This window comes from Oncorhynchus masou, chromosome 30 (genome assembly GCF_036934945.1).
Source record: "Oncorhynchus masou masou isolate Uvic2021 chromosome 30, UVic_Omas_1.1, whole genome shotgun sequence".
In the NCBI taxonomy this organism is placed as follows: domain Eukaryota; kingdom Metazoa; phylum Chordata; class Actinopteri; order Salmoniformes; family Salmonidae; genus Oncorhynchus; species Oncorhynchus masou.
Window position 1 is genome coordinate 16,843,517 of NC_088241.1, and position 26,954 is coordinate 16,870,470.

Below are 26,954 nucleotides of genomic sequence, written 5' to 3' on the forward strand. Positions count from 1 at the left end.
CCAAAATATATAAAATATGTTTTACCTAATCAAAGCGGCATGCAGACTTCCAAATTGTTATTCATTAAGGTTAAATGGTGACCTGTTGGTTCCATTCATGCTATTTTTATAGGGGCCCAGTCCTAGATCAGCTTCTGTTTCAGACAGTGCCATAGAGAGGCCATTCTTCAGTGCAGACTCATAAAGTGGACATGCATCATATGTCTGCAGGCCCAGGAATAAGGAGTGCCCAGTTAATGGGCCTGAACTGCTCGGTCATGTGACAAAACAGACCATACACTGTACAACATACATGTACGCTAGAGGTCCACCGATTAATTAGGGCCGATTTCAAGTTGTCATAACAATCAGAAATCAGTATTTTTGGGCGCCGATTTGCCTATTTTGTATTTTATTTTTTTACACCTTTTATTTAATCTTTATTTAACTAGGCAAGTCAGTTAAGAACACATTCTTATCTTCAATGACGGCCTGTTCAGGGGCAGAACGACAGAGTTTCACCTTTTCAGCTCGGGGGATCCAATCTTGTAACCTTAACTATTCCACCGCAATAACAACCTGCCTTTCTCTCGTTGCACTCAAATCAAATCAAATTTATTTATATAGCCCTTCGTACATCAGCTGATATCTCAAAGTGCTGTACAGAAACCCAGCCTAAAACCCCAAACAGCAAGCAATGCAGGTGTAGAAGCACGGGGGTTAGGAAAAACTCCCTAGAAAGGCCAAAACCTAGGAAGAAACCTAGAGAGGTGGCCAGTCCTCTTCTGGCTGTTTTTATTTAATTATTTTACTTTTATTTAACCAGGCAAGTCAGTTAAGAACAAATTCTTATTTTCAATGACGGCCTAGGAACAGTGGGTTAACTGCCTGTTCAGGGGCAGAACGACAAATTTGTACCTTGTCAGCTCGGGGGTTTGAACTTGCAACCTTCCGGTTACTAGTCCAACGCTCTAACCACTAGACTACGCTGCCGCCCGCTGTGTCGGGTAGAGATTATAACAGAACATGGCCAAGATGTTAAAATGTTCATAAATGACCAGCATGGTCGAATAATAATAAGGCAGAACAGTTGAAACTGGAGCAGCAGCACGGCCAGGTGGACTGGGGACAGCAAGGAGTCATCATGTCAGGTAGTCCTGGGGCATGGTCCTAGGGCTCAGGTCCTCTGAGAGAGAGAAAGAAAGAGAATTAGAGAGAGCATATGTGGGGTGGCCAGTCCTCTTCCGGCTGTGCCGGGTGAGATTATAACAGAACATGGCCAAGATGTTAAAATGTTCATAAATGACCAGCATGGTCGAATAATAATAAGGCAGAACAGTTGAAACTGGAGCAGCAGCACGGCCAGGTGGACTGGGGACAGCAAGGAGTCATCATGTCAGGTAGTCCTGGGGCATGGTCCTAGGGCTCAGGTCCTCCGAGAGAGAGAAGGAAAGAATTAGAGAACGCACACTTAGATTCACACAGGACACCGAATTGGACAGGAGAAGTACTCCAGATATAACAAACTGACCCCAGCCCCCCGACACATAAACTACTGCAGCATAAATACTGGAGGCTGAGACAGGAGGGGTCAGGAGACACTGTGGCCCCATCCGAGGACACCCCCCGGACAGGGCTAAACAGGAAGGATATAACCCCACCCACTTTGCCAAAGCACAGCCCCCACACCACTCCACAAGGAGTTACGCGAATACAGTAAACCAAGGTAAGTTGATAGCTAGCATTAAACTTATCTTATAAAAAACAATCAATCATAATCACTAGTTAATTACACATGGTTGATGATATTACTAGATATTATCTAGTGTGACCTGCGTTGCATATAATCTGACAGAGCATACAAGTATTTGACAGAGCAGTGGTAGGCAGAAGCAGGCGGGTAAACATTCATTCAAACAGCTCTTCGTTGTGCGTCAAGCATTGCGCTGTTTTTTATTTTTTATTTTTTTATTTTACCTTTATTTAACCTTTATTTAACCAGGCAAATCAGTTAAGAACACATTCTTATTTTCAATGACGGCCTGGGAACAGTGGGTTAACTGCCTGTTCAGGGGCAGAACGACAGATTTGTACCTTGTCAGCTCGGGGGTTTGAACTCACAACCTTCCGGTTACTAGTCCAACGCTCTAACCACTAGGCTACCCTGCTTCAAGCCTATCAACTCCCGAGATGAGGCTTGTGTCACCGAAGTGAAATGGCTAGTTCGTTAGCGCGCGCTAATTGTCGTTGTGTTGCTGGTTCGAGTTCAGGGAGGAGCGAGGAGAGGGACGGAAGCTATACTGTTACACTGACAATACTAAAGTGCCTATAAGAACATCCAATAGTCAAAGGTTAATGAAATACAAATGGTATAGAGGGAAATAGTCCTATAATTCCTATAATAACTACAACCTAAAACTTCTTACCTGGGAATATTGAAGACTCATGTTAAAAGGAACCACCAGCTTTCATATGTTCTCATGTTCTGAGCAAGGAACTGAAACGTTAGCTTTCTTACATGGCACATATTTTATATGGAACATATTGCACTTTGTTTTTGCATTATTTAAACCAAATTGAACATGTTTCATTATTTACTTGAGGCTAAATTTATTTTATTTATGTATTATATTAAGTTAAAATAAGTGTTCATTCAGTATTGTTGTAATTGTCATTATTACAAATAAATAAATAATCGGCCAATTAATCGGTATCGGCTTTTTTGGTCCTCCAGTAATCGGTATCAGCGTTGAAAAATCATAATCGGTCGACCTCTAATGTACGCACACAAACACTTGTGTTCATGGGTTACTACTACACATGAACAGTTCTTCCCATGAGGCTCAGGCCTGTTTTAACACTCAAAAGTGTGCCCACACACACACTTTAACACCCAACAGAGACATAATCACACACACATGGACACACCATCTCACCTTCTGTCAACAGATCACACACACACACACACACACACACACACACACACACACACACACACACACACACACACACACACACACACACACACACACACACACACACACACACACACACACACACACACACACACACACACACACACACACACACATACTGTCATTGTGGTCACCAGTGTGTGATTGCACCTGTGTAAACAGTGTTGCTTTAGGGGGCTGTTCTCACAGTCAGCCTGGTAACGGACAATGGGTTCACCTCACAGCAGCTGACTAGACTGGTAGGGGAATGGACCAATCCCATGGGGAGGGAGGAGAGAAAGTGAGAGAGCAGGAGAGGAGGACTAGAGATAGAGGAAGAGCGTCTGCCAAATGACTTAAATGTAAATGTTAAATGTAGAAAGAGGAGAGTGACAGGTTTGACTGGCTACTCAGCCACATAGCTCCAGCCAAACACCATGTTCCCCACTAACGTTTCTTCTCCACGGTCATAGAGCAGTGGAAGACTTCCGTTTGAGTTGTCATGATAGCGAGTGATTACGAAGGGGGGACAAAAGAGAGGGAGGAAAGAAAACATTTAGGAGAAATAAGGATAGGTGGAGGGGTGCTTAGTAGTCTGCAGGTAAAGGACTTTGTGTAGGGGGTTTGGGTGTTGCAATAGCTAGCATTTTATTACAGTTGTTTTCTTTGGAGTCTTAGCATTGCCTTTGTGAAACCCCCACTAGAGGTGACTGAGTGGGGGTCAGGCGTGGAACCCAAACTAACTAAAGCCAGAGTCACAGGAAGTGAACTCATCAGAGAGCTTCTTAAAACAAACAACACCCTGTGTGAACCTGATGACTCAGTCAATAGCCCCAGTGCCCCCCTCACACTCCCCCTGAGTGGCTGCTACTGGGTTGAGTCTGCTACAGTAATTACCCAGCAGACTGAAATACTGTAGCTTCATCACAGTATCATGGCTCTCATAAACACTGATCTGAATAGAAGGGTTACTAGTGAAAACCTATTTCGTCATACCTATCAGGGGAAAATGCACAAAAGGAGACTATAAATTAGGGCTGGAGTCAAATATTGATATAATTTTGTCCAAAATGTATATTGCGATATGTAACTACATAGATTTTTCCCCCGATCACTAATATAAATTAATATTAGTGCATAGCCTGTGATGGCTCTCTCTGACCATGCTGAAATGACTGTCTGGGCATAGATAGTTATCACAGCTGGAGCTGAAAGGACCTGGCCTACCATCTGAGCTCGTTCTCCCTTCTATCAGGGATCATCATTTTGAATTGAAGAGGTGCACTAAATTGGAATATATTTCAGTGAAAACAGTAGTAACCCTAAATACCCAGATACCTCTGTTTAGTAGGCTAACAAAGACCAAGAGCATTCCATTTTATGTTTTGTCCTGCGGTCACCGACAACAACGAGACAGCCTATAGGGAGGAGGTCAGAGACCTGGCCGTGTAGTGCCAGAACAACAGCCTCTCACTCAACGTGATCAAGACAAAGGAGATGATTGTGTACTACAGGAAAAAGAGGACCGAGCACGCCCCCATTCTCATCGACGGTGCTGCAGTGGAGCAGGTTGAGAGCTTCAAGTTCCTTGGTGTCCACATCACCAACAAACTAACATGGTCCAAACACACCAATACAGTCGTGAAGAGGGCACGACAAAACCTATTCCCCCAAAAGATTTGGCATGGGTCCTCAGATCCTCAAAAGGTTCTACAGCTGCACCATCGAGAGCATCCTGATTGATTGCATCACTGCCTGGTATGGCAACTGCTCAGCTTCCGACCGGAAGGCGCTACAGAGGGTAGTGCGAATGGCCCAGTACATCACTGGGGCCAAGCTTCCTGCCATCCAGGACCTCTATAACAGGCTGTGTCAGAGGAAGGCCCTAAAAATTGTTAAAGACTCCAGACACCCTAGTCATAGACTGTTCTTTCTGCTGCTGTATGGCAAGCGGTACCAGAGTGCCAAGTCTAGGTCCAACAGGCTTCTAAACAGCTTCTACCCCCAAGCCATAAGACTCCTGAACATCTAATCAAATGGCTACCCAGACTATTTGCATTGCCGCCCCATCCTCCTCTTTTACGCCGCTGCATGTACACATTACCCCAACCCGGTGCCCCCACACATTGACTCTGTACCGGTACACCCCCTGTATATAAGCTCAGCAAAAAAGAAACATCCTTTCACTGTCAACTGCTTTTATTTTCAGCACACTTAACGTGTAAATATTTGTACGAACATAACAAGATTCAACAACTGAGACATAAACTGAACAAGTTCCACAGACATGTGACTAACATAAATGGAATAATGTGTCCCTGAATAAATAGGGGGTCAAAATCAAAGTAACAGTCAGTATCTGGTGTGGCCACCAGCTGCATTAAGTACGGCAGTGGATCTCCATGGACTGCACCAGATTTGCCAGTTCTTTCTGTGAGATGTTACCCCACTCTTCCACCAAGGCACCTGCAAGTTCCTGGACATTTCTGGGGGGGAATGGCCCTAGCCCTCACCCTCCGATCCAACAGGTCCCAGGTGTGATCAATGGGAATGAGATCCGGGCTCTTCGTTAGCCATTGCAGAACACTGACATTCCTGTCTTGCAGGAAATCATGCACAGAATGAGCAGTATGGCTGGTGGCATTGTCATGTCAGGTTCATGTCAGGATGAGCTTGCAGGAAAGGTACAACATGAGGGAGGAGGATGTCTTCCCTGTAACACACAGCGTTGAGATTGCCTGCAATGACAACAAGCTCAGTCCGATGATGCTGTGACACACCGCCCCAGACCGTGACGGACCCTCCACCTCCAAATTGATCCCACTCCAGAGTATAGGCCTCGGTATAACGCTCATTCCTTCGTCGATAAATGTGAATCCGACCATCACCCCTGGTGAGACAAAACCGCGACTCATCAGTGAAGAGCACTTTTTGCCAGTCTTGTCTGGTCCAGCGATGGTGGGTTTGTGCCCATAGGCGACGTTGTTGCCGGTGATGTCTGGTGAGGACCTGCCTTACAACAGGCCTAGAAGCCCTCAGTCCAGCCTCTCTCAGCCTATTGCGGACAGTCTGAGCACTGATGGAGGGATTGTGCGTTCCTGGTGTAACTCGGGCAGTTGTTGCAATCCTGTCCCTGTCCCGCAGGTGTGGTGTTCGGCTGTACCGATCCTGTGCAGGTGTTGTTACACGTGGTCTGCCACTGTGAGGACGATCAGCTGTCTGTCCTGTCTCCCTGTAGCGCTGTCTTATGCCTCCTTGCAGCATGCCTAAGGCATGTTCACGCAGATGATCAGGGACCCTGGGCATCTTTCTTTTGGTGTTTTTCAGAGTTCGTAGAAAGGCCTCTTTAGTGTCCTAAGTTTTCATAACTGTGACCTTAATTGCCTACTGTCTGTAAGCTGTTAGTGTCTTAATGACCGTTCCACAGGTGCATGTTCATTAATTGTTTATGGTTCATTGAACAAGCATGGGAAACAGTGTTTAAACCCTTTACAATGAAGATCGGTGAAGTTGTTTGGATTTTCACTAATTATCTTTGAAAGACATGGTCCTGAAAAAGGGACGTTTCTTTTTTTGCTGAGTTTTGTCTCACTATTGTTATTTTACTGCTGCTCTTTAATTACTTGTTACTTTAATTTCTTATTTTCATCCATGTTTTTTCAACTGCATTGTTGGTTAGGGGCTTGTAAGTATTTGGTGCATGTAACTAAGAAGATTTGATTTAGTTGATAGTAAATAACGATTAAATATGTTTATTGATTACGAAAAACAGATTTGCCCTGATGAAGATACCTCTGTTATTTTATGTTGTCGTGGTGGAAATAGTTGTAACCATAAAACACTGGTATGTGGACTCCTACTGTGCAATAACTCTCTCTGCTGTTTATGTGTGCCGTACCTTTTGTAAGGAATTGTTCCATAAGTCAGTTTGTGCGTGTGTATAATATGTGTGTGTTCAGATGTAGGATCTTAATTTGAGACAGTTTGGTAGAGCAGGAAAGTAATCCTTCAAAAACAGGAAATGTTAATTATTATGTAGATTATAATGAATGGACATTTTTGTAGGGTTTATGTTTTTCACAACGGGAAAATCAAGTCTGAAATTACTAAATGGAAATTACAAACTTCAGAAGCCTTTTAAACCTCATACATTTCAAGTTTAACATGTTGTGCATTGCAGGAAAGTTCTCCTGCAACAGGGTGATCAAATTATGATCCTACATGTGGGTATGGGTGTGTAGCTGTACTCATTATTAATGAATGTGCCCTTGGGACAGTCAGGTGCTAACTAGGGGGCAGACATTAATTTTCCCACAGAACTGTGTGGGTGTGTGGCCTCGCCTCACATCATCAAGGTCATAGTGTACTAAGCCTCATGATGGATGCCATCTGTCTCTGATACAGATGTAGGATCTTTATTTGATCACTCTTCTGTTGCTGCGAATTTTGCTGCACAGCAGGAAATCTAAACTTGTAGGTTATTCAAGGTTTAAAAAGGCTTGATTTGCCCTAATAAAAAAAAAAATATATATATAAAAATATCAACCCCTGCAAAATATTTCCATGAATTATAATCCACATTGTAATTCACATTTCCTATTAATGCAGGATTATTTTCCTGGTGTAGCAAACTGGCTCAAATTAAGATCCTACATCTATAGTCTCCTCACCCACAGGAACATGCAAAGGATGGACACATTCCTGATATTATAATGACCACTTTCCCCCGCGACAACACACATACCGCACACAAATACTACAGCCATACCTCCCCTTTGCTGCCACACAAACGCACACCCATATGCATGCACGTACTGAATGCACACACATGCACACGCACACACTAAGATGAGAACTATGGATCCACGCACTCAATGTCTTTTTCCGATACATTTAGTAACCCTTAGGATAAGAGTTCTCAACACATCCAGTAGTTCTCTTCCCCAGTGTCTCCCGTTTCTCCATCTCTCTTTGTGTTCTTTGTCTGCTCTCTATTTCTTTGTTCCTCCATCAATACACGCTGAAATCCAGTTACCTGCTAGGCTCTCTCGCTGTGTCAGGTATTCTCTTCTCCTCCTTTGTTTCCTTGCCACATCACGCTCTCTATCTCTCTACCTCTCTCTGGGGTTCTCTCTCTTCCCCCTGTATCCGTTTCTCCATCTGTCTGCCCCCCCCCTTCATCCCAGACCCATTTTATTTCTTGCTTAGGTCTCTTTTTCTCCCTCACTCGTTTCAGCCTCCTGCTTTCGTGGGTCTTCCCCTCCAGGCCTCTCCCTCTTTCCTAGGTATCTCGGTTTCATTCTCTCTCTCCCTCTTACTCTCTCTGTTAGTAATCCTCCATCTCCTATTAGGACATATATTTGTCTAGACAGTGTATACCTTCATAACTTCACTCCTTTTTGTTGGGTTTAGGCAGACTCTCCATGCTGCTCCTTGCTACTGATGATCTCGTCAAGCTGCTACACTTCATAGTGTAGCTATTCCATCACTCTTTTTAATGTCTCTCATACGTGCTATGGGGATTGGTGACTGTGCTTGTTCACAAAGATCATTCTGAGGATATTTAATTACCCATTAGCTATCATTTTTTGTCACTATGCTGCTGATGTCATCTGAAATGAGAGAGACAACAGACAAGCTCATTGTTATGGCCCATTAACCAGGGCTCCGTCTCTCTCAGCCTCACTCTCTCTGCTACAGGGGACAGTAGCAAGCACACCCTCTCCCATAATAAGACCCTCTCCTCCTCTCCTAGAACAGAAGGACTGACCCTCTTCACGCATGACACAGGGTTAACTTGAAGGAGATCCTGGGCTGCCGCAGACCGATTGTGTAGCAAGCAAAGGCAAAATGGCTTTGTTCTCCCAGTGTATGTCCATGTGCTGACTACCACTAACTCTCTTATGGCAGTCCACTTTCCTGTGATGTCGCAATACACACAGGACAGTCCTTCCTGCCTGACACACCTTGGTTTAGTTGGCTCAACTCGAATAAAGGCAGACTGCACAATGGTTTTTGATTGTTTACATATGTCATTTGAGGAACATAATCTCATTGGGGACCACTGGCATCTGTCCCTGTAAATGTCAACCTATATCAATAGCGTCATGTTTACATTTGTTTTCAGATTCAACTTAAGTTTCTGTATGCAGGTCATTCTAGTGTGATTATTCTGTGAATCTGCTGTATGCGTTTCTGTTCCTTTATGCACTAATGACTTTCTATCTCATTAGTTAGTGATGGCATACTGAGGTTAGTTGACCACTTATTCACCCTCCGATTAGACTGCGCTTATTTTGCTTCAGTGAGCTGACATCACACAATACAGTGCCTTGCAAAAGTATTCATCCCCTTGGCGTTTTTCCTATTTTGTTGTATTACAACCTGTAATTTAAATAGATTTTTATTTGGATTTCATGTAATGAACATACACAAAATAGTCAAAATTGGTGAAGTGAAATGAAAACAACAACTTGTTTAAAAAATAAAAAATAAAAATGGAAGAGTGGTGTGTGTATTTGTATTCACCCCTTTTGCTACGAAGCCCATAAGATCTGATGCAACCACTTACCTTAAGAAGTCACACAATTAGTTAGATTGCACACAGGTGGACTTTATTTAAGAGTCACGATCTGTCACATGATCTGTCACATGATCTCAGTATATATACACCTGTTCTGAAAGGTCTAGAGTCTACAACACCACTAAGCAAGGGGCACCATGAAGACCAGGAGCTCTCCAAACAGGTCAGGGGCAAAGTTGTGGAGAAGTACAGATCAGGGTTGGGTTATAAAAAAATATCAGAAACTTTGAACATCCCACGGAGCACCGTTAAATCCATTATTAAAAAATGGAAAGAATATGGCACCACAACAAACCTGCCAAGAGAGGGCTGCCCACCAAAACTCACAGACCAGGCAAGGAGGGCATTAATCAGAGAGGCAACAAAGAGACCAAAGATGAGGAAGGAGTTGCAAAGCTCCACAGCGGAGATTGGAGTATCTGTCCATAGGACCACTTTAAGCCGTACACTCCACAGAGCTGGGCTTTACGGAAGAGTGTCCAGAAAAAGCCATTGCTTAAAGAAAAAAATAAGCAAACACGTTTGGTGTTTACCAAAAGGCATGCGGGAGACTCCCCAAACATATGGAAGATGGTACTCTGGTCAGATGAGACTAGAATTGAGCTTTTTGGCCATCAGGGAAAATGCTATGTCTGGCACAAACTCAACACCTCTCATCACCCCGAGAGCCCCATCCCCACAGTGAAGCATGGTGGTGGCAGCATCATGCTGTGGGGATGTTTTTCGTCGGCAGGGACTGGGAAACTGGTCAGAATTGAAGGAATGATGGATTGTGCTAAATACAGGAAAATTGTTGAGAAACCTGTTTCAGTCTTCCTAGAGATTTGAGACTGGGATGGAGGTTCACCTTCCAGCAGGACTATGACCCTAAGCATGTTGCTAAAGCAACACTCGAGTGGTTTATGGGGAAACATTTAAATGTCTTGGAATAGCCTAGTCAAAGCCCAGACCTCAATCCAATTGAGAATCGGTGGTATGACGTAACGATTGCTGTACACCAGCGGAACCCATCCAACTTGAAGGAGCTGGAGCAGTTTTGCCTTGAAGAATGGGCAAAAATTCCAGTGGCTCGATGTGCCAAGCTTATAGAGACATACCCCAAGAGACTTGCAGCTGCAATTGCTGCAAAAGGTGGCTCTACAAAGTTTTGAATTTGGGAGGGGGTGGGAATACACGCTTAAGTTAAATTTGTGTCTTATTTCCTGTTTGTTTCACAAGAAAAATATTTTGTATCTTCAAAGTGGTAGGCATGTTGTGTAAATCAAATTATACAAACAAAATCCATTTTAATTGCAGGTTGTACGGCAACAAAATAGGAAAAATGCCAAGGGGGGTGAATACTTTCGCAAGCCACTGTATACCCTGGGTTGAAAGTGTGACGGCAAAAAGAATACTTGAAACATAAACAGAGGAGAGGAGAGGACACACCCAAAGCTATTCAGTTAACCGGAACAAGGATCAGCCAAGCTTGTTAGTGTCTGACTGTAATAACTTATGACTACACTGTGTGGATAATGAGTTACTTAAGGGAGAGCAATAATGGGCCTTCACATCAAAACAAAGCATTATCATTTATTTCAGCTTTGAATCAGTGTTATGAGCTACATTATGTGCAATATGTGTTGAATTAATTTTTAGTCTTAGTGCATTTATAAAAAATTAGATTATTGAACACTTATTTGTTATAAGTTAATAAACATTTATGTTTACAGCGTCTATGCTATAGTTACCAGTCATATAGTTACTAGAAAGCCTATGGTTCAAATTCCTAGTTGATCAGTACTTCCCACTGGGCACAGACGTCATTTCAATGTCTTTTGTTTTGATTTACATTTTGTTGAGTTGTCAACTAACGTGAATTCAATGTGAAATCAACAAAAAATTTAACCATGTCATTGGATTTAGATTAAACGTTGGCTGGAAAAAAGACGTAATTCCCTTACGTTGATGACTTTTTGCAAATCCAATCAGTTTTCCACGTTGATTAAACACCTCTTTGGGCTGCAATCCCATTAATGGGATGATATGACAACAGCCAGTGAAAGTGCAGGGCGACAAATTCAAAACAACAGGAATGTCATAATTAAAATTCCTCAAACATACATGTATCTTATACCGTTTTAAAGGTAGTCTTGTTCTTAATCCCACCACAGTGTCCGATTTCCAATAGGCTTTACGGCGAAAGCATCACAAACAATTATGTTAGGTCACCACCAAGCCACAGAAAAACACAGCCATTTTCCCAGCCAAAGAGAGGAGTCACAAAAAGCACAAATAGAGATAAAATGAATCACTAAACTTTGATGATCTTCATCAGATGACACTCATAGGACTTCATGTTACACAATACAATGTTTTGTTTGATAAAGTTCATTTTTATATCAGAAAATCTGAGCTTACATTGGCGCGTTACATTCACTAGTTCCAAAAACATCCAGTGATTTTACATAGCCATATCGATTCAACAGAAATACTCATCACAAATGTAGATGATAATACAAGTTATACAAATGGAATTATAGATATACCTGTCTTTAATGCAAACGCTGTGTCAGATTTCGAAAAAACTTTACGGAAAAAGCAAACCATGCAATAATCTGAGACAGCGCTCAGAACAATCAAGTCAAATTAGCTGCCATGTTGTAGTCAACATAAACCATAAATTAAATATTGCCTTACCTTTGATGATCTTCATCAGAATGCATTCCCAGGAATCCCAGGTCCACAAAAATGCTTGATTTGTTCGATAATGTCCGTTATTTATGTCCAATTTTCTACTTTTGTTAGCGCGTTTGGTAAACATATCCAAACGTTCGTTCTGGTCAGCGTTACATTTCAGAAACATTTCAAACTAAGTACAGAATCAATCATTAGGATGTTTTTATCATTAATCTTCAATAAAGTTCCAACCGGAGTATTCCTTTGTGTCTTCAGGAGCCATGGGAACGCAGGTCGCTATCATGTAAATGCGGGTGACCAGGAAATGGCTGTCTGCCAGACACCTGATTCCTTCTGCTGTCATTCAGTCCCACAACACAGTAGAAGCCTCATTCATTTCTATAGATGGTTGACATCTAGTGGAAGCCCTGGGAAATGCAACTTCATTAATATCTCTAGGGGATTTCAATGGGAACTGTGTTGAATAGGTAACAACCTCAGATTTCTCACTTCCTGTTTTGATTTCTCCTCAGGTTTTTGCCTGCCATATGAGTTCTGTTATACCCACTGACATCATTCAAACAGTTTTAGAAACTTCAGAGTGTTCTCTATCCAATACTAATAATAATATGCATATATTAGCAACTGAGACTGAGGAGCAGGCCGTTTACTTTGGGCACCTTATTCATCCAAGCTATTCAATACTGCCCCTCAGCCATAAGAAGTTAAACTTCATCACATTGAATTTTGGTGTTAAAATGATGTGGAAACAATGTTGATTCAACAAGTATTTACCCAGTGTCACAGTTTGTTGTTTAACCTACATTCACTACATATCCAGCTATATGACAAAAAAATGCCTAAAATGTCTGCTTTGTCAGTCAGACTGGACAAAATTGTTTGCAACACAAAGCCATGGTGTTGATCTGTGTCAAAGAAGTCTACAAGGCCGTCTGAGAACCCCGGAGCTAAGATTATGAACAACAACTTTGTCCTTCCCCTCCAACTGTAGTGTTGCTATGCTCCCAACTCACCTACCCCAGTCTCCATGCTCTCCTCTGCCTCCACTGCCTTTTCCATGAAACAGGAAGTCAGTATAATGAACTTCCGGTGTGTGATGTCAGTACTGAAGTACTAGCATAGACAATTTTGGTAGAAAACAGATTACTGAGACAAAAACGTCTTTTTACAAAAATGTTTGGACTGTGTATACAAACCCATTTCCAAACTACGTTTTTCGACACTGTGAGTTTTGTTTCTCCCTTTCCTGTTTAGTTTTGTTGTGTCTGAGTCTCTGAGGCTGCTTGGTTGCAGGAAGGGGAGTGAATGACATGTATTCATAGAAGCTTTTAATAGAGGGACCAAAAGTGAGCACATTCTCTCTGACTCAGGCATCTGCACATGAGTTCAGTCCCCTGAAAACAACAGATGCCAATATCACAGTCTGAAGAGGAACAGAGACTTCATGAGTCTTGACACTTTCAGATAGCACCCTTCATAGAAATAGAAAGGGAAGAATCTATATGGCTCTCTGTCCATCCCATCTGAAACTCCTCTGACCTCATCTGTCATGGCAGCCCAGTAAAGTGCATGCTAGACTTTGTAGAAGTGTCATGATAAATATGAAGTGTTATTGTTGCGGCAGGAAAACTGGTTGACGCTTGGAAACTGACTCATCAGAAATGGACGTGTGGCATAAAAACATGTTGACAATTGCTTTAAATAGTAATGTCCATTCTATTTATTATATACTGAACAAAAATATAAAATCAACATGTAAAGTTTTGGTCCCATGTTTCGTGAGCTGAACTGAAAGATCCCAGAAATGTTTCATATGCACAAAAAGCATTTCTGCCTAATAATAAAGCCCGTTTGTGGGCGAAAACTCATTCTGATTGGCTGGGCCTGGCTCCCCAGTGGGTGGGCCTTGCTCCCAAGTGGGTGGGCCTATGCCCTCCCAGGCCCACCCATGGCTTCACCCCGGCCAGTCATGTGAAATCCATAAATTAGGGCCTAATGAATTGTTTCAATTGACCTATTTCCTTCTATGAACTGTAACCCAGTAAAATCTTTGAAATTGTTGCATGTTGCGTTTATATTTTTGCTCAGTATATGTCTTTGCATACTCAATGTTAACTGCCTAGCACTGTGTATCTGCATCTATTTACATGCCAACCTCTTGGTTAACCATTAGCATCAATAACGCCAGATCCCTGTAGCATACCCAAGCTTCATTGCTTACAGTAAACCAATTAGGTCACTTCCTTCCATCTAAAAAAAGTAATACATGCCACTTTATATAGACACCAGTACAAGTCTAATACGAATGTACTAAACAAAGGATTAGCCATGCTACACACTGGCTGGCTGAATTTGGCCAAAGGTGCTCTTCAACCACTAAGAGACAAAGGCTACGATAGACTTCCCCCATCCAAAATAACAAGGAACGTTGCCCTCATCATAAATTTTTCTGATCACTCCCCTATAGCAGGTTTATTGACCTGCTGGTTGTTTGTGTTGTTCACCACAACAGCATTTTAACAGCTCTTTTATCTCTGTGTCTTATCTGTCTGGGGTCAGAGTTCAGACTGGGATACTGTTATATGGCATAGTGGTGGTTAAGATTGAGGCTTGTGACCTGAGGGTATACTGGTTCGTAATCCCCAGGTGAGAATTGTATACTGCTTTTATGGCCTTGTGCAGGATACTCATTCTCTGTAGACGCACATGTCTAAAGTATCTAATTTTAGATTGAAACATGGACGTAAAAATACAGGCCTAATCTTGGTTCAACATCCTGTGTGATCATCCGGTGATGATAGCCTTTTTTTCAGTGTACAAAGTTCAAAGTGATATTTCCCCTAGTGCGTTTTTCCGTAATACAATCAAACATTCCATACTACATGTTTGATTGAATCCCAAGCCCTTCGTCTGATCATCACTGAGAAGCTGATCCTATAAAGTTTGTACAGCCAGATAGGGTGTTATCTTAGTGGGTTTGTTGGTCTTGTGGTGGGGAGATGACGTCTGACGGTGGTGGGGTCATGGATCCTAGAGGCCTCCTTAGGCTGATTAACTCAACACACTGATGTGGTCTCCTCTCAGACTGGCCAGGAGCACGGGAGAGGCAGTTTAATAAACAAGTCGACTACAGAGTTTTAGCATTAGCTCTCCTCTGGCATCCACATAGTCTGAGGGTCAGCCAAGGACAGCTATCTGATACAGGGGAATCATATGAGAGAGGAGGTAGAGGAGCAGGGGAGAGGGACTATACATTGAGTGAGCAAAACATCAAGAACAGCTGCTCTTTCCATGGCATAGACTGACCAGGTGAAAGCGATGATCCATTATTGATGTTACATTGATGTCGAATCCATGTAGATGAAGGGGAGGAGACCGTTTAAAGAAGGGTTTTTTAGCCTTGAAACAATTGAGACATGGATTGTGTGTGTGCCATTCAGAGGGTGAATGGGCAAGACAAAATATTTAAGTGCCTTTTGAACGGGTATGGTAATAGGTGCCAGGCGCACCGGTTTGAGTGTGTCAAGAACTGCAACGCTGTTAGGTTTTTCATGCTTAACATTTTCCCATGTGTATCAAGAATGGTCCACCACCCAAAGGACACCCAGCCAACTTGACACAACTGTGGGAAGCATCCCTGTGGAACGCTTTCGACACCTTGAGTTCATGTCCTGACTTGAGGCAGTTGTGAGGGCAAAAGAGGGTTCAACTCAATATTAGGAAGGTGTTCCTAATGTATTGTACACTCCGTGTATATCCATTTTCAGACATGTTGGTCAATTATCTTTTATTGTTTTAAAGAAATTATGAAAGAGATTGAAGTGTTTTTTCACTATCTATTCACGGTATGGTGGTGTTCAATGATAGACATGTATTTGTTTAAAATCTATCTATCACTTGATGGTTTCATTTCAGAGAGACAAATAATAATGTTTTTTCTTTGCAAAATACTGCTTAACCACCTCACTCTGAGAGAAATAAGTGCCACTGCTAGGTTAAAAGAACTGTACAAAGGATGCATTTGGGGCATCAATATAAAAAAAGATTTCTTTTCTTCAATACAGTTATAATTTATCTGTATGTAAAACATTTACATTTTACATTTTATTAATTTAGCAGGTGCTCTTAAGTGCATTCATTTATATATATTTTTTTATTTATTTAACCTTTTATTTAACTAGGCAAGTCACTTAGCTTGGCACATACCACAGTCAAATATACAAGATATGAACATTCCATTCCAGCTAAATACATTTTCATACACATCTAAAATCTATGAATAAAAAATCCGAGAACAGTAATATTTTACACACACATGTCGGTACCCAGAAGCAATAATTTCTGATAAACATTTGTGGATATAGCGTTTTGGAAATAAACTCTTCATTTCTTCATAGAACGTCATTTCCCAGTCTTACTTCCTAGCCTTTTGCTTGTGATATGGCTATTGTCATGCCAATAAAGACATTTGAATTGAGTAGAGGGAGAGAGAGACCAAATAGAGAGTAAGAAGGCCTTGTCCTCAGCTCATCCACCAAACAGTGTAAATTCCTCCGTGGAGTAAGGTTCGATATCTGGAAGGCTTGGGCGGAGGTTAAGTCTGTGGCCTAATCCGCCCCTTAATAGTATCTACTAATCCCTGGTCTATAACAGCAGCTTCTCTCTTCCTCCCCACTGCCCCGCCCTCTTTTCATTAAAAAGTCATTACACCCATTTGGTAACAATTTACCAGCAGCGCCGCTCTTCATAAACTGCATTGTTGCATTCTTTCCCTCAATTAAATGCTCTTAGCAATCTCACTCACTCTTCTCTCTCTCTCTCGCTCTCTCTTCCTATCGCTCACTATCTATCTTTCTCGTCTTTCACACCATCCCCTATCCGATGATTCTAATCCAGTCTGTTAATCCACTGTAGAGGAGCGTGATAAGGAGGGTAGGATAGAGAGAGACAAGAAGAGAGGAATCGAGAGAGAAAGAGGGAGATGGAGTGAGTGTGTGAGAGCGATGGATAGGGGGAGGGGGAAATTCAGTCAGTGTGCCAGATATCTCGTGTAAGAATCAGTTCTATAGAAAAGGGTCTTAATAAGGTGGTCTTGACTGATGAAGCTGACTGTGCATTAATAATAGTAAGGGAGGCAGTTTGGTAACAGTCGACTAACCTACCTCTGCTCTGCGGGGGACAGAGTGGATTAGAGCATGCTGCCGCAGTGCTCATCCTGCCGCCATTAAAGCCAGCCCGCCTCACACATACTGTACAGGAGTTGCTAGGCGATGGACGCTACATGGATGCAGTTAAACTCTATGGATGAATTCTACCGAGAAGCTTAGAAAGATTTACCAAGCATTGGCTTGGTGCCCAGTGCCAAATTGTGCACCTGTTTCCTTCCTCTTCAAAACAGAGTGAATGTAAATGTGGGTTAGTGTGTTTAGACATGAGGGTCTGTAAGTGGAGCCAGTGTCCTGGACCTAAGCTGTCTCCCTGCCCGTCTCACCTCATTCCACCGTTATTACAGCGTCACAACTGTAGCTAGTCATCACACCAGCATGTTGCATGTGTCAGTGTGTCCTATATGTCATTACCCTTGAGTCTCTTTCCTCCATTTTCACCTCAGATCAAAATCTTGGCGGGTTGCCTTTTTAATTAGCTAATGTAAATGGATGGGTTTGAACTTCTTTCACTCCATCCATCCCTCCATTCCTCTCTGCTTTCTTTCCTTTGGGTGTGTTTTACATACCCCTGAGATGGTGACGTGTCCTGAATGAGTTCCTCACAATGGGGGCCCCCAGGCCTTTTGTTTAGGTTCTCAAAGGAACCCCTGACAAATCCTTCTTTTAGTTATTTCTCTTCCTCTTTCCGATAACGTTATAGTTGTGTGGCACGTTCCGGTGAGCGGGTTAAACCCCTCTGCTGCCCATCATGATAAACCAACAGGGTGAGCTTTCCTTATGTGTTCGTCAAGGGTCTGAAGTCTACACTCTTAGAGAAAACTGCTTTGTTGATCATGTCCTCTGAATATTTTAGAAAATACAGTACAACCAGTATCGAAGGGCATCATTTCAGATAATAGACATGTTGTGTATTTGAAAACAGCTTTTGTTCTGTTTGTTTTGGTAGCATTAGCAGTTGTGGTGATGCACAAGGATTATTTGACATGGAATACCATTTTGAATCATTTCAAAACAAATTTGATGGCAGAGTTATCCTCTTGAACATAAATAATTGCCTAAAGTGCTTACTGAGAACCTACTGAAAGCATCTGTAAGTCATATACTCTCGCTACAGTGGATACACAACCTCATCGTAACGCCACGTGTTGTTGAGTTGGTAATTAGCTGAGAGCTAAAAAACAGAGAGTGACAAAGCCACTGAAGATGGACTACTTTGTCTGTGTTCACAACATCAGGAGATTAGTTTGTGACTAAAAGGCCACCGGCTGTGAAACGCTGTTTGGTACCAGATTCTTCTGCTTAATTAGCAGCACGGCCAGAGTCACAGCCAGCAGCATAGACTGGTGCTCTGGTCTGGACACAGACAGACAGGCTGCCATTAAAATGTGTGGTATAAAATAAGGCACCATGCTTGGAACAGCTGGATATTACAAGAGGCAAAGTAACACCGGAACATTCACATTTGAGTCACACCTACACAATTGCAAATGCACGCACATGCACCTACACTAATTAGCATAGTGCACGCACATGCACCTACACTAATTAGCATAGTGCACGCACATGCACCTACACTAATTAGCATAGTGCTCGCACACACACATTCTTAGATGCACAAGGACACATGCACTCGCAATTGCTAACATGCACACGGAATACACTCTCACGCTGAATGCGCTTGAGTTATGCTGAGGCAGCATGGAGAGCCCTGTCGTGTAACAACGAGATTAAAGACAGTCCCCAGTCCCCACTCTGTCAATCTCCCAGAGTGGGAGGGAGAGAGAGATACTATTCCTGAAAACACCACATTTACAATTCCTCATGCACCAGCTGTCCTCATCCTGTGAAACTTACTCTATGAAACAAAGTGCATGCTGCATATACAGTATGAGGAGACCTGAGTACCAGACAAGCATCTCACAGCTGTGGAATATCCAGAACGGTTGACAGTGTGAGATGAGCGAGAGTGGCTTTTTTTAAACAGTTAACATCCACAGATTGCATCGGTTGGCGCTGATTTGTGTCTTTGGTTACAGAACAAAGAGAAGGAGCGGATGAAGGAGAGGGAGAAGGAGGCGCGGGAGCGGGAGGCGCGCTACAGCAACGGCCACCTCTTCACTTCCCTCACCGTGTCTGCCACCACCCTCTGTTCCGCCTGCAACAAAAGCATCACCGCTAAAGAGGCCCTCAGTTGCCCCAGTGAGTACCACACACACATTATCGTAGGCAGGACATACACTCACAAGGCCCAGACAAAAGCCTAATGTCATTAGCGATAACATTATCGGGGTATTGGTGTATTGATGCATCACCAGATCAGTGGACCAACAGACATCTTGCCCCAGGGTTGTCATATTGGAGGGAGAGAGAGAGAGATTAGTGACTGTCTTGTGTAAAGGGGGGAGGGACAAAATTGCTTTGGAAGAGAAAGGGTGATCAAAAGAACAGCAGGAGAGAGAGATTGGAGCTAGAAAAAGAAGATTCAAACAATAAGGGTAGAGAGAGAGAGATTGGGTAGGACGTGTGGGTCAATAAAGGTAGAAGAAACAGATGAGCCAAAGAGTTGGATCAAAAGAGGGAAGGAAAACACAGTGAACACAGGGAGCGAATAGGAGAGGGGATTCCTCCTGCACCCTCTCAATGTTTCTCTTTGCTCCCTCCCTCCTTCCCTTCTTTCTCTCCTTCCTTCCCTCCTTTTGAGAATCAATCAGCTGTTGACTTCTAGGAGAACCCTCTCCCTTCCCCTGCCCAGACAATAGTGTTAGTGTGTGGGGAGCATAGATCAGATGGCCTGCCCCTCTCTCCACTCGCCTGGAGGAACAGCTGGGTGGAGGGAGGGAGGAGTGGGAGGGAGGGAGACTCCAGGGCAAACGGGGAAAACAAATAGAGGAAGATCCAGAGAGAAGGGTGGACAGATAAAGAGAGCAGAAAGAGGGGGAAAGAAAGGGGTAGAAGGAAGAGGTGGAGGTAGAGGAGAACATATTGAGTGAAAAGGCTCCGCAGGGGCCATCAGTTCTCAGGTCAAGAGAGACCGAGGGGGGGAGAGAGAGATATTAGTTAACAAACAAGTGAACCAGAAAGACGAGAGTAGGAGACGAAGCCATATGGATGATGCATGATGACACTAACAGACAGAGAGGAGTTTGCCTGAGATAGAAAGAGGAAGTCCATACTGAGAATTGTGTTTTTGTTTTGCTTACCCCATTTTGAAACGAGCGTTATACCATGCAATAACACTACACTGTCCCCACAGCAACATCAAAGACAATTCAATTGACTGTCATAGTCGATTGAGATTTGTATTTATCATTAAATCAATCCAAACGTACATTCCTAAAGGGAAAGAGGGATGCCTTTTGTCTTATCAAACCCAATTACCTATTTTGATGGAATATTGATGTATGGATGAAGTTCATTGTCCTTCAAGTTGAGGAAATAGCTGCTCCATCTTCGACCTCGTTACCTTGACCCCTACAGCTCTGAAGACGAGGTTCAAAGAGAGAGAGATAAAAGAGAAGAGAGAGAGACAGACAGACAGACAGAGAGAGAAGGAGAGCACAGGGGGAGGGGGTACAGTGGGGCATGGGGGTGGGAGAGGGAAGGCTCTTGGCATGGGGTGTGATTACACATGTCTGCTGCCAAAGAGTGGTGTGTGTGTGTTTGTGAGTGTGCGCCTGTGTGTGTGAGTGAGTGATTATGAGTATTGTGTGTGTGTGTGTGTGTGAGTGGTTATGAGTATTGTGTGTGTGTGTGAGAGTTCCGGTACTTGAGAATGAGAGAGACGGTGGGCACAGAGATTGCAGTGGGGGGTAAGGGGTACACCAGCTGTAGTTTAGATAGAAGACCGGTCATAGGCTATTGATTTGGGTTGGGGGCATAATTATATTCACAGGGTCAGGTCTGGGTGTGTATGTGTGCGTATTGGGCTGAAGGGGGCATGAATACATTATCACTGTAAACTACACCGGAGGTGAGAGAGGGGGCGAGATACAGATGGAGATGGAGAGAACGGGAATAGAAACAGAGTGGATGCCTACTGTAAGTAGGAGGGAGGACTTAGGTGTGAGCCGGCTGTGAGACTATTTCAGGTTGGGAATTCCCTTAGTGTTGGATTCTCTATTCATATATTTAGATTCGATAAGAATCTAAATTGGTTTAGGCAACATGCCTTGGGTCAGTTATAGTCGGTTTGTCTGAACTCAACTAATATTTTTCACAGTTTTACCTTTTCATTAATTCCTGTGTTATCGCATCACTGTCATCTCAGTTTGCTAATATGTTATAATTAGATGCACCACAACCATTAGACCTGTAAGACTCAATATAGAGATGGAGAATGACAAAGTAGCTATAGTGTAACTACAGTACAGAATGCAGGTTTAGGAGATTATACAGTAGGTCTATGATGAAGCCCACTGTCTGTTGAGAGAGGGGCTTTTCTCTTTGTTTGGTGGATCTGAAACAGCCCCCCCTCTCTCCCACTCTTGCCCCAATACACAGCTGCTACCACCCTCCCCGACTGTAATCTGGAAATAGTGCATCTGGTAGTTGGAGTGTGGGAGATTAACAAGCAATCTGCCACACTGACGTGTGCACCCACACACATACACACACATATGCATGCACACATAGACGCACATACATGCACGCACACATAGACAAACACACATAGGCAGGTCAGCACGAACGAATGCACACACACACACTCCCAATCCCTCTTCCTCTCTGAGTCCACAGATATTAGTGGTCCCTAACAGTAATGAGTGATGAATGAGCAGAGGGTAACACAGTTAAACCTCTCCTGTTTAACACAGTGGTCTGATAGGGAGCCATATTGCCTCAGAGACCCAGCGATGTTTGAATACGGGGTCATGACATTGTCCTACATCGGGATTGCTATCTGAGGTCCCCTGTGAATTGGGACAGGGGAGACATATGTTTAGGCTGGGTGCGGGGGAGTGTGTGTGTGTGTGTGTGTGTGTGTGTGTGTGTGTGTGTGTGTGTGTGTGTGTGTGTGTGTGTGTGTGTGTGTGTGTGTGTGTGTGTGTGTGTGTGTGTGTGTGTGTGTGTGTGTGAGAGTGTGTGTGTGAGTGTGTGGAGTAGGTAGCACCGCCTGTTTTGGGAGAATCCATTGATTTCATGTCTGAGTGGATGTTTCCGGTTTGAAGTCACCAGGGAGGATTTCTCGTCAATGCTTTTACAATATTGTCTATGTATTCAATCAATTAAGTACGTGTTCTTGATGTACAACAATGTTTGGCTTGAATTTGAATGAAGTCCAGGTATCTTTTTTATTTAGTATTATTTATTTCAAATTCATTTCAGGGTCCCTTTATTCCATTACTGTAGAGAAAGACATTTTGTTTTTGTTTTCATCAACATTTGAACTCGTGTCTATTTCCTGCCTCACATCTTATTGTTCTCTGCATGAACGGATAACTGACCAATAGGAGCCCTGCTGGGTGTCCAGCAGGGTGTAATTTAATGTGTGTAGCCTCTGCGTAGCGCTGTGTCATTACGTGTGAGATTACCTCCTCAGACACAGATTAAGACTCAGCTTAAGACGACCAGGCCATTGTTGTTTGGCTCATTTTGACATAATCTGAGGGTCCTAGATTACACTCACACACAGATGACAATTGGGGGGTATACACTGTGTACAAAACATTAAGAATATTGAATTGTCCTCGCCCTTTTGCCCCCCAGAACAGCCTCAATTCGTCAGGTTGTGGACACTACAAGGTGTCGAAAGCGTTCCACAGGGATGTTGGCCCATGTTGACTCCAATGCTCCCCACAGTTGTGTCAAATTGGCTGGATGTCCTTTCGGTGGTGGACCATTCTTGATGCACACGGAAAACTGTTGAGTGTGTAAAACACAACAGCTTTGCAGTTCTTGACACAAACCGGTGCGGCTTAAATCCTTTGTCTTGCCCGTTCACCCTCTGAATGGCACACATACCCAATCTATGTCTCAAGGCTTCAAAATCATTCTTTAAAATGTCTCCTACCCTTCATCTACACTGATTGAAGTGGATTTAACAAGTGACATCAACAAGGGATCATAGCTTTCACCTGGATTCACCTGGTCAGTCAATGTCATGGAAAGAGCAGGTATTCCTAATGTTTTGTACACTCAGTGAACAGTATTATCATAGAAATAAATAAGATAATTAGCTAAAGACAAGTGAACTGTAAATAATATAGTGTCATAAGGAAGGGGGGATTCTAAGCAGTATTTGAAACGCCAAAGCATTTCTATGTTGTAGATCCACTCTGTATGGACATATGTATAATAGTATGCCATTAATCCTGTTGGGTCTCCAGTCTAGTTTCCGAGCAGCGATGTTGAGCTTTAGGGGGAGGGTCTAACAGTACTTTCTAAACGTCTCTACGAGCCTTGGAGAAGGCTGCCATCGTTTCATTACCAGCAGTGTTGCTCCAACACTGGCATGTTGGTTTAGTGAGCAAGGTGTGTGTGTGCGTGTGTTGTGAGAGTTTGAGCGATGAATGGGTCACAGTGTGCCTCGCATTCTGAGGTTTAAGTAGAAAGCGTGTTAGCTGAGTCCATGCTCTGTAAAATGTTGGCTTTTATGGAGAACACACCCTGAAAAGAGTGTATTTTTAGCCCTATGTTCCCTCTCATGTGTGTGGAAACTATTGGTTGAAAATAGGAACGGCACCAAGGAAATGCACCCCACCAAAGCAAAGCATACTTCTGACAAGTGTTTTGGCTGTATTTAGCCTGCTTTGGTAGCAAATGTGTAATCTGGGCAGAGACATGGGAAAGACTAAAGTAAAGGAATATGTAGAGTTTTATAAGGGAGATTCTGTGTGTGTGTGTGTGTGTGTGTGTGTGTGTGTGTGTGTGTGTGTGTGTGTGTGTGTGTGTGTGTGTGTGTGTGTGTGTGTGTGTGTGTGTGTGTGTGTGTGTGTGTGTGTGTGTGTGTGTGTGTGTGTGTCTAGCCTTGGGCTGCTCTTAGAACAAAGACAACCCTATGTAGTGGGCAAGAACTCTCATAAACACTTTTAGGCCGTTTCATATGGACGCAACAACACTCCCAGGACTCAGGACACACACACATGCACTTACACACCGATAACCTGCCTCAGACATCACTTCAACCTCCCAGCGCCATTCCAGGAGAACTTCCTGTCAAGAAAACCTGTACCAGGAAGTGGAGCCCCTCTAACAATGAAGAGAAAGGGAAGCTGAGGGAAGAGAGGAGGGGAGAAGAGGTGTTTTGAAGCATAGGAGAGATTTTAATAACAGTGATAACATTTTCATTGGTGTCAGAAAGCGTAGGTTTCAAGGTTTCAAGTGTTAATTGTCACATGCACAAGTACAGTGAAATGCTTCACTTGCAAGCCCTACCCAACAGTGCAGTGTTCAATATCAAAGTGGTAGAACTAATAAAAAACATGTGGAGAAAAAAAACAAAGAATTTAGAGTCAGTGCCAGTATGAAATGTACAATGTGTCATTGATAACCCTGTCTGGAACAGGAAGAGTGGGCACCTTTATCAACTCCACTCGATAGCTGTACTCACCAGTCACTCTGGAAGCAACGCATCGTGACCGTAATGACAAGTGCCTCAAAAATAGTCTCGTGATTTAACAAAGTTAGTTGCCATTCTTATCAACAGTGCATATGCAGATATTGTGGAGTGTCGGGGAAATTGATCTTTGTGTTTCTGTGTTGCAGCCTGCAATGTCACCATCCACAACCGCTGTCGAGACACACTGGCCAACTGTGCCAAGATGAAACAAAAGGTAAGAGAGGGGAAAGGAAAGGTTTTTAATGTATGAAAAGCAAAAGTTGGGCCTTTTGTTCTTTGAAAAATTGACTGTTGGATGAGACATTGGTCTAAATGTGTTTTCTCTGTGGGTTTTGCAGCAACAGAAGCTAGCCCTGGTGAGGAACAGCTCCGCGCTGCCAAACGTAGCTCTGAGGACCAAAAGTTAGTATCTCTTTTCCTCAAAAACTTCTCTCCTATTTCCTCTCCTTCTTTTGCAATTAATGCCTCCTTTCTGCATGTAAATATAGGGGTGCTGCCACCTGTTGGCTGGTCGCTGCCACTGCATGGATGTAGTATGGATGTAGTACTGACTGCATCATATGGATTTAAATCCTTTTGGACAGGAAAAGTTCAGTTGAACCCCTTGTCTCTCTCTCTCTCTTTCTCCAGCCCCTATGATGAAGGAGCGGCCCAGCTCAGCCATCTATCCATCCGACAGTCTCCGTCAGTCCCTACTGGGCTCCCGCCGTGTCCGCTCTGGCCTCTCCCTTTCCAAGAGTGTCTCCACACAAAACCTCGCCGGGTGAGCAGGCTGCTGTGTAGAGTCATCAATTGATTAACCTATGCGAGCAGGGCACTGATATGAAGTTGTTCGAAACGTTGTGTAACTGTTGTGTTCAAAAATGTGTTTCCAGGAATCTGAATGACGACTCACCGTTGGGGCTGCGGAGGATCCTGTCTCAGTCCACAGACTCCCTGAACTTCAGAAACAGAGCCATGTCAATGGAGTCCCTCAACGACGAGGGGGAGGTGTACTATGCTGCCATGTTGGAGGAGCTGGAGAGGGAGGGGAAGGACTTTGAGGCTGACTCATGGAGCCGGGCTGTAGACCCCTCCTACCTGCAGACGCACCGCAAAGACGTCATCAAGAGACAGGACGTCATCTATGGTGAGAACACCTCTCTTCCTCACTATTTCTCTCACTTTCTCTCTCTCCCTCTTCTCTCTCTCTATATTCCTATCTCTTTCTCTCTTTCTATCCCTTCTCTCTGTCTCTCTGTGTGTTTGCGTGTTATGTGAAGGTACTGTATATCCCTAACGCTGTTTTCCATTCCGCGCCCCTCTCAGAGCTGATCCAGACAGAGTTCCACCACGTGAGGACCCTGCGGATCATGGAGGGGGTGTTCCGGCAGGGCATGCTGGACGAGGTGCTGCTGGAGCCGGGCGTGGCGCACGCTGTCTTCCCCTGTCTGGAGCAGCTGATGGCGCTACACACACGTTTCCTTTCCCAGCTTATGACACGACGCACACACAGCCTGGCCCCCGGGAGCAGTACCAACTTTACTATCAACCAACTGGGGGATATACTGACTGAACAGGTAGGAAACGCACTGGGCACACACACTCAGACGTTAGAACAAACATCCACGGTCACACACACAGAACCCGAGACGCATGTACCAACTTTGCCGTCCATTAACATTAGAATGCATTCATACTAAACACCCAATGAACAATGCATAATTTAAACATATTGTGCACACACACTAACTGAGTTGATACCCGTTGTGTGTTTTCAGTTCTCAGGTCAGTGTGCAGATGAGATGAGGAAAGCCTATGCTGAGTTCTGTAGCCGCCACCCCAAAGCTGTGAAACTATACAAGGAACTGCTGGCCAGAGACAAGAGGTTTCAGCACTTCATACGGGTAAGAGAGAGAGAGCGAGCAAGAGAGGTGGATGGAGTGAGGCGGGGGGGGTGTCACAGGGAGGGGGAAGGGTTAGAGGTACAGAGACGGGGAGAATGGGAAGGCCTAAGAGCATGATTCATGTGCGCGTGCATGTGAGCTCAGCAG

The 26,954-nt window shown here is 43.6% G+C and overlaps 1 pseudogene; it reads left to right on the plus strand.

Annotated features, from left to right (window-relative positions):
• LOC135522182 (rho guanine nucleotide exchange factor 2-like) overlaps positions 1–26,954 on the plus strand; it is a 59,516-nt pseudogene that overhangs the window by 23,311 nt on the left and 9,251 nt on the right.